Consider the following 12,705-nt stretch of genomic DNA (forward strand, 5'->3'; position numbering starts at 1 on the left):
GAGGGGGAGCACTTCTCTTGCCTCCACCAGGCACGCTGAACATGGAAACTATGGAGGAAGGGCCTCCAAGGAAGAGATCCCGGTTAAGGTGACATGACAGAGTGCCCAGGACTTCTCTTGTGATGGTTAAAGGGTAAAAAGAGAGTGGTGCCTTTTGGAATGGGATGTGATCATTTGAGAGCATCCCCTTAGTAGCCTCTTCCCAACATGGGTCCTATGGTGCCCCTGGTGTTATCTAAAGCTGTCCTTCCAGCATAAACACCCAGGTGGGGACAGGACAGGCAGTTATACTAGCTACTCTCCCTGTGGGTGAAGCCTTCCTGAGATCCAGGAAGGTTGCAATGTACACCTCTCTTGTGCCAGAACTCACTGAACTCCTTTAAGACAGGAGGGTGATGGAACCCAGGGAAAACTAGGCAATCATTTCCAGCCAATCGACCATGGGAAGTGTACCTACCTGCATCCCCCTTACAGGGCTGGTTGGCTGGAAGATGGGGGCAGCGTTATGGTTTGCAGTTGAACCTCCGGTGAAAAGGGAGACCCCTGTTCAAATCCTCTCTCCCCTGCTGGTGGAGAGGGAGAGACATTGAACCTGGGTCTCCCCCATCCCAAGTAAGAGCATTAACCACGGGACAGAGGCACCAACATCTCCTTCTGCAACCAGATTTTGAGTGGGCCTCAAGCTGGTAGGTGACCTCTGAGCATGCCTACTAGATTGGGCCCTGCATGCAACTTAGGTGGAGAAATGCCTGTTTTCCAGGTATGAATGGTTCTGACGCTTAGGTGGAAGATAGATGCCTGGATGCCTAGGGGGGTTAGGCACCCAAATGCCTCTGTGGATTGGGGCCTTAGCCTCTCTGTGTCTGTTTCTCATCTGTGAAATAGGGAAAGTGGCTTTAAGCTCACAAGGGGTATTGTGAGGATGAATCCATTAAAGATGATGAGGCGCTCAGATATTATGGTGCTGGGCCCAGAGATGTACCTAAGCTAAGCCGGCAGCATGGAGCTCTGCGCATATTGACTTGCAGGTTCTGGGCCTTAGCCAGTAGCCGTGGTGTGATTTTTTTCACCCTAAACAAAGCGAAGTGATAGAAATGGGTCTAAACCAAAGACCTAGATCTGACCCACCCCAGCCGTGGGATCTGAATCAGAACGCTACAGCAAACCCCATTACCTAAAGTGGACTGAACCACACCCCTAGATCACGAATTTTGGGAGTGAAATTTGACTCAGGATCTGAACATTGTGGCTCAGAACCATCAGGGGACTTATGGATATTTTAACTTGCAACCACGCTAAAGCGGTAGCTCCTTCCAGCTTTCTCACTCATGCCAAAGGGTGAATCGTTCGGTTCGGTCGAACGCCCCTGAGTCACAACCCGGAGAAGAACATGGTTATACTCTTCCGTTTTATTCGGAAGCAGCCCAAAGCGAATCTGCACTGAAGCAAGAGCAAAGGAAATGGACTTTTCTCTATGTTCATTTATGCACTTAGGCCCTGATCCAAAGACTATTGAAGAGAATGGAGAGACTCCTCCTGGCGCCCATCATAACTTAACCATGGCAGAGGACATGTGCCAGTTCTCTCTAGTATTTTTTATCAAAAACGGGACACGTGTTGCTTTCTCCCTCTAAATAATTTCTCTTCTGACCCTGTGTATCGTGAAGCAGTTAAGGCAGATCGGGTCTCTTATTTTATTTTACTTTATTGTTAGTTAAGAGCAGTTCCTTGGATTCTGCCTCACAATAGCTTAGGGAGGGAGCTGTCAAGAACCACTGGATAGGAAGCAATTCCCAATCCAAGGTCAAGCACTTGATTGCTTAACAGTGAGGAAATGCTGAATGCATGACATTGTGACCACGACATTGTGACCACGGAGCAACTCCAGCATCACCTCACAGCAGGGTGGTAAAGTAACCGGGCAGGGAGGGGTACCTCCCAAGCCAGTTGTTCACACAAAACCAGCTCCAAGCAGTTAGCATTGTACAACCCAGGAGAAAAGACAAACGACGGGCCATTCAGGCTAACGGGAAAACATTAAGACATCCCTGTCTAGAATTTCCATACCTAAATAACCATGAGGCACCGTGCCAGGAGAAAGAAAGGGAAAAAAAATTGGGGGGGGGAAATGCCTTTTAAAGAGGAGGCTTGAAACTGCAGTTTTCATCCAGAAACTGAGGGCCAACCTCTAACGGGAAGCCCGCCGTGAAATGCTGGATCCCCTCTATAAAAGGAGGCGCACTGGGAGACCATTCGGAGGCAATAGGTAACTTAGATTAGAAAAGGGACTTAGACTCATAGACTATCAGGGTTGGAAGGGACCTCAGGAGATCATCTAGTCCAACCCCCTGCTCAAAGCAGGACCAATCCCCAATTTTTTTTGCCCCAGATCCCTAAATGGCCCCCTCAAGGATTGAACTCACAACCCTGGGTTTAGTAGGTCCATGCTCAAACCACTGAGCTATCCCTCCCACCTTAATCTACTCTAGAAGTGCAACACCTGAAGTTGTGTCTGCAGATTTATTTTCTGTGCAATGTTTGGTGTTGCTTTTCATCACGAGCTCATCTTCAAAGCCGTGATTTTTTTTCTATTAAATAAACTTTTTGTTTTCATTTTGTACCCCAAGCAGGTCTCTGGGGGTGCAAACTGTGTGGAGCATAGGCACCAAAATGAGCTTGAGAACTGAGGGCTGTTGTGACACCTTCTGGGGTGATGAACCAGAAGGGAAAGGTCCAAGCGTCTGGTAGTTACAGAACTCGGGGGGGGGGATGGATTTGGGGAGAGTTGGGGTAGTAAGGGCTGTTGGAGTCACTGTGCAAGGAGTAACTAGGTGAGTGGAAGCCAGGGTGAGACCCTTTACGCTTGTCGGCTGGCTATTGGTGTCAGGGCTCTGAGCCCTAGCCGCACGGCATTCAGGCACCCAAGTTACAAGGCAGGTGGTGACAGAACCTCTAACTGGTGTGGGGGATCCCCAAAACACCACATCCCAATCCTAAACAGCAGCAAAGGAGAGCGTAGCATGGAGCTGGAGTGGGGGTGCATGCAACAGAAGATGTAGACACCTTCATTGCCCACCCAGTCCTCGGCTAGCTGCAAACAAGGATGCTCCCCCAGCTGCTCTAACAAGGGTCTGTAATGGATGCTCAGGAGGCTGGAAGCATGGCCCCCCCCCTTGGGCTATACCCCCTATATGAGCACCTGGCAAGGGAGTGCCACCGGATCCGCAACACTAGCTCTATGCCACCAGAGGAGTCTCTAACTGTGTGGCAATCCTCACCTAGCTGGCTGCATCAGCAGTGCAAGGCACCACAGAATCCGACCCTCAGGTTCTACTCTCACCCTAGTTCTATCCCGGGACAACTGCCCTGACTTCAATGGAGTTACATGGAATCTCCTCCAGTGTCAACGAGATCAGAATCAGGCCCAGGATAATTAGCACGTGTTAGAGGGTTTGCAAAATTACTGCACTTACTGCAGGAGAACAGCACAGCCAATGCCAAGAGAAGCCTCATCTTCCTCTAGTCAGGACCTGGAAGAAAAAACAAATCCACCCTGATCGTCTGTTCAAGGGGTTTTCTCGCAGGCTTTAGAAAACAGGCTACTCCATATGGCCCAGTGGAATGCTTTGTGAGGCATACGGCCCAATGCTGGAACGCTTTGTCCGGCAAACTCCCACAGCTGAATGGGCCTTTTAGTGGAGTAAGGGACTTGTTGTTAACAAGAGAAAGAGAAGCAAGTGTAAGCAGGGTCTGAATGAACTCTCCCCTGACAGCTAGCTGGGAGGGGGAGACACATCAGGAGCAAACTGTATTTACATGAACACACCTACTCTGCTTAGCTATCCAGCAGATAGAGTGGTGTTGCTCAAAGTGATCAACTTTGGCTGGTGTTGGGTCACAAATCACTTTAGTGCTGAATGCAGGGGTAGTGAAATGCTGTTATGAATGTTGTTGTCTTTATTCTATGAATAAAGGGGAGCAGAACTGTGCTTAACCTATCTCAAATGAGGGGGTCACCCTTAGCTGAAAGGACCTTATTAAGCCAGAGGCTCCAATGCCAGACCCCTGTAAAAGTAAGAGGGGAGGGGACAGGTGTCCCAGCCAGAAGGTGTGGACTCTCCCTAAGGGTCCCCGGCCTGGTTTAACCTGTTTCTCTCCACTATTGTTCAAAGATAGCGCTAAACAGGCTCGATTAGGAGCCTTTGTTATTTTAAGTAGCAAAAGAGTCCTGTGGCACCTTGTAGACTAACACACTCCAACGAAGTGGGTATTCACCCATGAAAGCTTATGCTCCAATACGTCTGTTAGTCTATAAGGTGCCACAGGACTCTGCCGATTTTACAGATCCAGACTAACACAGCTACCCCTCTGATACTTTTGTTATTTTAAGTACTTAAATGAGAACTAAAATCACTTGTGGTGGGACAGTGTTTCTGCCCAGCCAGCTAAAAGCTGAAAATCAATAACAGACTGACATGCAGACATCACAGCAGAGAGGCAGGTGGCCGCAGAAGGTAACTGACAGTCGACGAGCAGGAGTGGCCAGTGGAGAGGAACCATTGCTGGTAGGGCGGTCAACCAGAGCAAGTGCTCAGATGGTGGAAGAAGCAAGGTGCATTCTTCCCCAGGTGGGAGGTGAACTCACACAGCTTTTCCTCTGAACCCTGGGTCCTCACTGCCAAAGGACAACATCTGTGAGTGGGGTGTGATGAGGGAGCAGCGGGGGGCACGGAAAAGGAACTCTTTGTTGTAGAACTCAAGAACATGAGGCAGAAGACTCTGCCCCACGCACTCTGGGGTGGGCGTCCTGTTCACAGTTTTATGATTATGAATCCTGTTTGTGGCATTTTCCCTAATTAATGTCAGGCGACTTCCCTCCTTTCATTAAAAGTTTCTTTTCTACACTCAGACTCTGTGTTTGCAAGAGGGGAAGGACTGCCTCTCAGAGGCACCCCGGGGCGGTGTGTAATTTTCCCAGGTTACTGGGTCAGGGCTCAAGCCAGTTCTGTGTTGTACTATTGAAGAGGAACCCCTAGATATTGAACCCGGCCCTGGCAGAAGGGTTACACAGGTTTTATCAATGGTTCCACTGCTGGGCACGAGACCCCTTGTTAACAGGGGTGGAGGCCCTTTGAAAACAGATACGATATAAAATACCCAAGGACTAAGCAACTGTAATTAGCCAGTTACCCATACTGCGTTTCTCATGAATTTGCATGGTTAAAGTGTGGTCTCAGGAACTGTTGTAAGTTTATACATTAATCCAAAGAGAGCGTAAGTGAAATCAGTACTTACTGAGAGTAAAATATACATGGTCATATGATAGAGGTCACATGGCCTTTAGAGAGTTCAAATGAATGAATTTAATACAGGGGGCCATATCCTTAGCTGGTGTATATCAGTGCAACTCCACTGAAGTCAAGGGAGCAATGCTGATTGAGGATCTGGCTCCGGGTGTTAAAATATAACAACAAGACATCAAACCACAATAAATCTAGGATGAAACTTGTTTGTGACACACAACTACACATAAATGGACCAAGGCCCAGATCCTCACCCCATTGAAATCAGTGGCAAAACTTCCCTCGAGTTCAACAGAATCAAGACATGCCATAGGTGCTGGAACTAGGGGTGCGGTCACACCCTGTGGCTTGAAGTGGTTTCCATCGTATAGAGGGTTTACAGTTTGGTTCAATGGCTCTCAGCATCCCCACTATACAAATTGTTCCAGCGCCCTTGCATGGCACCATATAACTAAGTTATTTACAAACTTTGTAACTCACACATTTAACTTAGACTAGGCAAATGGCCACTTGGCTGAAAAGAAACGTCCGTATAAAAGTTCTTGTTACTTGTCAAATGGAGGCACTGTAGGTGAACTCTCCAGGTCATCAGTGGCCTGTTTTAATGTGAGGTAGTATTCACAGATTTTAACACAAGGAGGGACCACTATGATAATCTAGTTTGACCTCCTTTCCACTGCAGGCCAGTGGACCTCAGCCAGTAGTATTGTAAGACTGGTTCTACTAACACTGCTCTCTTTAAAATACTATTAACTCTGCCTTTTATCTATGATAAGTCTTAGTTTGTTACCTGTACAGAGAGTCCTCAGCAGCCAGCCTATGGATCCAGGGTACTGCTCCAAGAGTTGCTGGCTATGGGGAAGCAGACTGATGATTAGGCTTATTTATTCCATTCTAATGGGGGGGGGGGTCCATGTTTGGCCATACTCTCTGGACTGTAATTTGATTGGTCAACATTGGTTTTTTGAAAATGGGACCAATCAGAGTAAGAGGTGGTGCTGCCTTTGCACATTCCAAGCAGAGAAAACAGGGTCTTGCATTGACAATTCCACAGTTGTAATTGCACATGGTTACTGTCGTTTTAGTACCAGAGCTGATAGATGTCTCAAGACTCTTACACTTAAAGTCTAAGTTCTGCTTTGAAAATTTTAAGGGTTTAGGTAACTGATGTCCACCTACCCCAAACTCCCTTGTTTTGCCATACATGGCTGTGTGGGCTTTAAAAAGATTTCAGGGTGATGTAACCTCTTTGATTAACTTTGCACAACCCCAAGTTCCTTCTCAGGTTGAAGTTTCCCGGTCAACAGCTTTATTGCCTTTCAGTAACATCCATTTGAAGTTCTCTGGTCTTAAAGCATCTCTCCTCATCCTCTGACCTGTTTCATGAGGGTCTTTAGTTCCAGAACATCTCTATGTGATGCTGTGTTAAACAGCTCACCTTAGCTCTTCCCAACAATAACATTTCACTGTTCTGGTTAAATCACATCTCTCAGAAGGGAATCTCTCCTTTCACAAATTCCCCAGCCGTTCTTTTGCTTCACCCTATATTTCCCTAAAACTCTTTGTTTTGACCCCCCCAGCCTTGGTCTCCCATACTGATTTCACATCCTCCCTCCCCGCCTCCCACCGCTACTCCATCAACCTGTTTTTCTGTTGGCCTAATATGCAAATGGAGTTTCCTTTGTGTTGGTTTCATAGTGCTTAATTTGCATAAGAGACAGGGCAGATAGGGGACTCCATACCTCGTTGTCTGGCGAAACTCCAGGACACAGATTCTAAACAGGATTCTAAACAGATTTTTGGTACATACATTCAACTTCTTGCATGACACCTATACATACATTGCACGCTGCTGCTGAGGACCAGCATGACAAACTTTTAGTTGATCCCTTACATGACATTCTTCATAGATAAATACTATGACAGCAACGTGTCAGGTGTAGTAAGTTTGTCAGGCCTGCTGACACAGAGTAGTGAACCACAGTGGCACAGAGAGAAATATAGAGGGGAGCAGAAAGAAGGGGCCCTGGCATAGCCATCCATGAGAAGACAGCCTGGGAAGGAGTCCACTGGCTGGGGAATACACTGTGTGCAGGAGATGGGAGTTCCTATTCCCTCTCCCCCAGTCCCGTAATGCACGTTTGCCGTCACTCAGCATCCATCTCCATGCTCCTCTCTCCATGCGTGGTGGCCTTTGCATTCAGTGTGCAATGGGGTGTGCTGTATCTATCTGAGTCAATAAATACAGGTGTTAATTTGCTCCTGCACAGTTAGCCTGAAGCACGGCTGGAGCTGCCGCGCCTGTGTGAGTGAGAGTCTGGCCCTTCCGAAAATGCAAGATGAGTGGCCATGGCCTTGACTAGACCCCCCACCTCCCAAGGTCCGTCAGGCCTTTTGTGGTCACTGACACCCTCTTTTGCACTAAAGGATCCCATGCCAAACCTTTCTAGCCACCTAAACTGCCAATTACTCCCATGCAGGCATCTGAAAAATCCTGGCCATAATCCGTGCCTCAGTTTCCCCTTCTTTAATTGGGAATAATGCTACTGAAAGGCGTTTTGAGATCTCGGTCTGGAAAGAGCTAGAGCAGTGCCAAGTTCTTTAATACCTAATTAAATTAATAGTTACTGCAGTGCAAGAGGTAATTTCTACCAGTTCCCACGGTCTTCTCTCCTGGGACAGTGGATGACTGTGGGTTACAAATGACTCAGTGCCAGTCTCAGTGGGGTGTAGGCCACAGATCCCAGGAGCCTGATTCTCCTCTCGCTTACTGCCGTTTGACAGCAGTGTAACCGCACCAGCACTGATGTCCCCAACAGCCCTGCAGTTTGTGGCCACTGAATCTAACCACCAAAATTCTCCTCTTTTCCAATGATCTGGCAGAAAACCCAGTCTCTCCTCAGGTGAGTTGTTATGCTACTCTTCCATCTCACATGCTTTTTAGTACTAAGCAACCTTCCCGCACCTCACCTAACCCAAATACTCTAAATCTTTCAAGACCTGGCTAATACAAAGCTGCATGGTGGAGCACATATGCCTCTCTGGAAAAGTTTGTGAACTGTATTGAAACTAGGCATGAAACCACATGGCATCAGAGCAGCTGAGATTGGAAGTTTCAACTAGGAGGATCCGATGAAGTGAGCTGTAGCTCACGAAAGCTCATGCTCAAATAAATTGGTTAGTCTCTAAGGTGCCACAAGTACTCCTTTTCTTTTTGCGAATACAGACTAACACGGCTGTTACTCTGAAACTAGGAGGATGACACTGTCCAGCATTGCAAAAGGGGAATATATATGTAAATAAAGAAAGCAGCTAACTAAGGGACCTAATTTTACTGTTTTTACTGCAGCGGGATAAATTCTCCTACCATTTACATGTGTGTAAATGCAAAGTACTTCATCTCATTTACTCCAGATTTACCCTGGTGTAACAGAGGACAATTTGGCACAGTGTATCTCCAAGGACTTCCAGGGAGTTACTCCTGATTTATAACATAATTAAACGAGAGCAGAATCAGGCTCATTAAGTCCCTAATTCATGACATGGTTTAAGGTGGATCATGTTGGCTATTCACAAACAGTTCTTGAGATTTCTATCCTGTCAAAAGCAGTAACAAAGTCGTGAAATCATTCCATTCACCAATCCAGGTCAGGCACGCGACGGCTTTGTTTTTTTATTTCAATTAAAAAAAAAATACAACAAAAAATATTGCTACATATAAATGGGATCAAAGTTATAAAATGATCCAAGCACAAACATTACGAAAATACATTAAGCAGTCCATGCAAAATTTTATATCTATAAATGTGTATATGTAATAAACAGACATTATAATAAAACAAATCACATTTTGTTGCTTTTACCTTGTGCAAATAAAGAGTATGTTGATATGGCAGGTAAAGAATCTGTGCAACTTTTTAACACGTGGGCTTCTCATCCGCACAGTGCCTCTTTCGATAGAAGCGATAACCCTTCTTGTAGCTGCTTAAGTTTTTCTTCAAGCAGAGCACAAAGTCACCGTCACACTGGCAGCTCTCTCTTTTGCACTGGCTCCCCATGCCTGCCGACAAACAGTAACAGGGTGGGTGTTTGAGAGGAGAAGAAGAGAGGCTACCAACGGTGATGGGGCCATATAAGAGTATGTCTACACTGTAATCCCAGTATGTGACATACCCAAACAAGCTTTAATCTAGCTATTGGGATCCTGAAGAAGTGAAACCATAGCAGTGTCATTTCAGCATGGGCCAACCCAAGAACCCTAATGACTTGCAGGGCAGCCTGCACTGAAGCGGACACTGCTGTGACTTCACTGTTATCACTACCAGAGCTAGCGAGATAACTGCTAGCTCAGGTATGCCTACATGAGCTGCAATCTCACCCTGTGATTGCAGTGTAGTCATACCCCAAGATAGCACATGCTGACACCTAGGAGCTGGTCTACAATGTGAAACTCCATCGTGTTATAACTTGGCCCTGTGGCAGGACGGTAATGGATGCAGCGATGGCAAAGTACTCACCATAGACAGGGACCATTACCTTGATTCCACAGGGGTGCACTCTAACGCAATGGAATTTCCCAGTTAGACAAGTCCCTAGGGAGTAGAACCTCAGCCCAGCATCCAGCTTCCTAGTTTAGTGGACTGAGTCGCATGCACAGGGATGTGACTGATAAAGCAGCAAACTATCATGACACGCAGACATAGCTCCACTTCCAGAACACAGGCAAGACAGCTGTGTTCAAACCTTCAGCCAGCCGGTTTCCTCCACATTGTGAAAACCAAGTTCTGTCTCTAAATTGCCTGGCCTCTGGTTGTTACCCATTTTATTATTGTGTGTTTGTATTATGGTAACAGGACTCTCCTTTGATCCCATATTCTGTTCTGGGGGTTAAGAAAATGCCTAGCCCCACAGCCTACTTGCCCTTTCCATATAAAGGAAGCCCATTAGAATGTCAGTGTTCTTCTCTCAAACTCAACCTGCATGGCAAAGAAAACCCATGGCAGCAAGCCTTGGAGCCTGGATCTACAGCCTTGGGTTTGTGAGGCTTGTACTACAGCACTAAAAGTAGCTGTGTAGATGTTCAGGCTCAGGCTGGAGCTTGGCCCCTGAAGCCCGGAATCGGGGTGGGTTTCAGAACCCAAGCCCAAACACTTATTTTTAGCATTGTAGCACGGGCCCAAGTTTGTAGCCTTGGTTCCGAGGCTCGCTGCGGCGGGCTTTATAACGCAGCGCAGACACACCCAAAGGGAGTAGCATCTGCTGTAGTCAGTAATCCCTTGTGCAAGTTCCCATCTCTGATAGTGATTCAGTAAAGTTACTGAGTCAGATTCAGGTGAGTGTGTAAGTTACATGTTAGTAAGCGGGCATGAATCTAAACGAGTGTCAGGGAATCCCAGATGGCATAACACACACTGAAAGGCCTTGAAGATCTAAATTACACTAGCTTATGCTTCTTATAGAAGAAGCAGGGCATGATTCACTGCTGCATCACTCCAATTAGACTCTGCTCTGAATTCGTCCCATTGATTTCTCCTCTCTCCACCCTTCTCGTAGTGGGAAGCAAATGAAATTTCTGTTGGTTTTCCCCCTCTTCTGCCTCTTTCCTGTTGTTGGGATTCTGAGCTTGGGGTCTGGCTGGGCTTTCACTCTCAACCTTGCCCACTGGTTTTGAGAACTCCTAGCTGAGAGCAGAGGCTAAGACGACACATCTCCTTGTAATCACTGCAGCCTATGGTCGGGGGGAAAAAATCACTATTCAGGATAGCTTATAAGCATGTTTAGGTGTTTGCTTGATTCGGGGCCTGCATCCCCAGGTTCAGCCAGCCAGCGACTCTGGTTCTCTTGTCCTGTTCCTTATGGATAAGAACAAAAGCTCTGGTGGACTGAGCTCGGGATACAGATTTTAAAAGTCAAGTAGCAAAGCAATTTTCTGATTTAGGAGAAGAAACAAAACCGAATCACCATCTTTCTATCCAGGAGCCAACTCACCGCAGTAGATCTTTCCATTCAGGTAGACGTAGCTGTACGAATTAAATTTGGCATTACAGCCATGATCCTTGAGCCGCTCATAGCAGCAGTCATGCAAGTAACAGCACCTTGGGGAGAAGGAAGAACTCAGCAAAGAGACACGTACACGTAGGTTTAAAACACGAGCAAAAAAAAATCCCCATTGACACTTTTTCAGTGCACGTAAAAGAGAGACATGTTTTGACACTATGGGCCAGACTGTCTTCTTACACTGGTGTAAATCAGGAGTAACACTACTGAAGTTAAAAGGTTTAGACTCTCAGTTTGTTTCCCATCTATATATGTTACACGATGGGTGGAGGGGCGCGAGTTACTACACGAAGCACCCTGGAGAAAGCACAGATATCAAGTTTCCTTTCTTTATTGTTCTTCAGACAGGCCACTGAGCAGATTTCAAGCTTCTTCTCTGATCTCCTGCACAGGATGCTCTTGCGTTAGGAAGGTCTGGCAGGAACAGCCAGTAGTCAGCTCAAGGGACTCTGACCTCAGCATGTAAAATAACTTTCACAGAGACAAGGGGGCAGTCATAGCCTGATTTCCCCTAAAGCTCATGGCCTTTTCTTAATTCTTCATTCCATGGTGGGGGATGAAAACGGTGCCCCATGCTCTGCTCTCCCTAAATCCACCGAGGGTGGAAGCCCCATTGCTTGAGATATTTAAAACTACACGGGATGGTGTGCAAATAAATGTAAAAGAGGGAACAGCTATGCACGGGGCCTTAGAGCATACCTATGTGATCTAATAGGCCTTTTCCATCGGTACACTTCTTAGGGGCTTTATTGTGCCATTCATCCTTAAACATAAATATCTGAAACCAATGAGGAGCGCCTCTTAAAAAACCCAGTGGCATGGTATGGTTCTGATTTCTTATTTCTTCGATCCCAGAGGAGAAATAATGCTCTTGCATTTAAGCCCAAAGGAAGGTGGTAGCCTTCCTCCTAACTCCAACACATGGGAGCACCCCATTCTAGGAAATATGGGCAGGTAGATTCAGCTATCTTCCTTGGTAGCTGGTGGAAGAACCTCTCTTTATAGGGTGACCAGACAGCAAATGTGAAAAATCAGGACAGGGGGTGGAGGGTAATAGGAGCCTTTATAAGAAAAAGACCCCAAAATCAGGACTGTCCCTATAAAATCGGGACATCTGGTCACCCTATCTCTTTATGAATCCTGACTCCTTAACTCAAATCCACCTCTCTTTTGAAAAAGGATTGAGTGTTTACTGACATACTTCCAGCGACTTCAAGAGAGCCATGCCAGTTTACACAAGCTGAGTATCTGGCCTATTGGCCTTACTTGATGGAGAGCATCTTGGGTAAATACAGACTTGGGGTAAAATTTTCAGATGTGCTTAAGTGACTCAGGAGCCTATGTT

The 12,705-nt window shown here is 46.5% G+C and overlaps 1 protein-coding gene across 1 annotated transcript in view; it reads right to left on the bottom strand.

Annotated features, from left to right (window-relative positions):
• LOC142000830 (basic phospholipase A2 homolog Gln49-PLA2-like) overlaps positions 1-12,705 on the bottom strand; it is a 61,107-nt gene that overhangs the window by 5,457 nt on the left and 42,945 nt on the right. Inside the window, exons 1-2 of the mRNA XM_074975441.1 lie at positions 6,094-6,155; positions 3,474-3,530 (exon numbers count right to left, since the gene is read on the bottom strand). The gene's annotated coding sequence lies outside the window, so the exon portion shown is untranslated. Of the gene's footprint in view, positions 1-3,473; positions 3,531-6,093 lie in introns of the transcript that reaches the window.

This window comes from Natator depressus, chromosome 18 (genome assembly GCF_965152275.1).
Source record: "Natator depressus isolate rNatDep1 chromosome 18, rNatDep2.hap1, whole genome shotgun sequence".
Taxonomy (NCBI): domain Eukaryota; kingdom Metazoa; phylum Chordata; order Testudines; family Cheloniidae; genus Natator; species Natator depressus.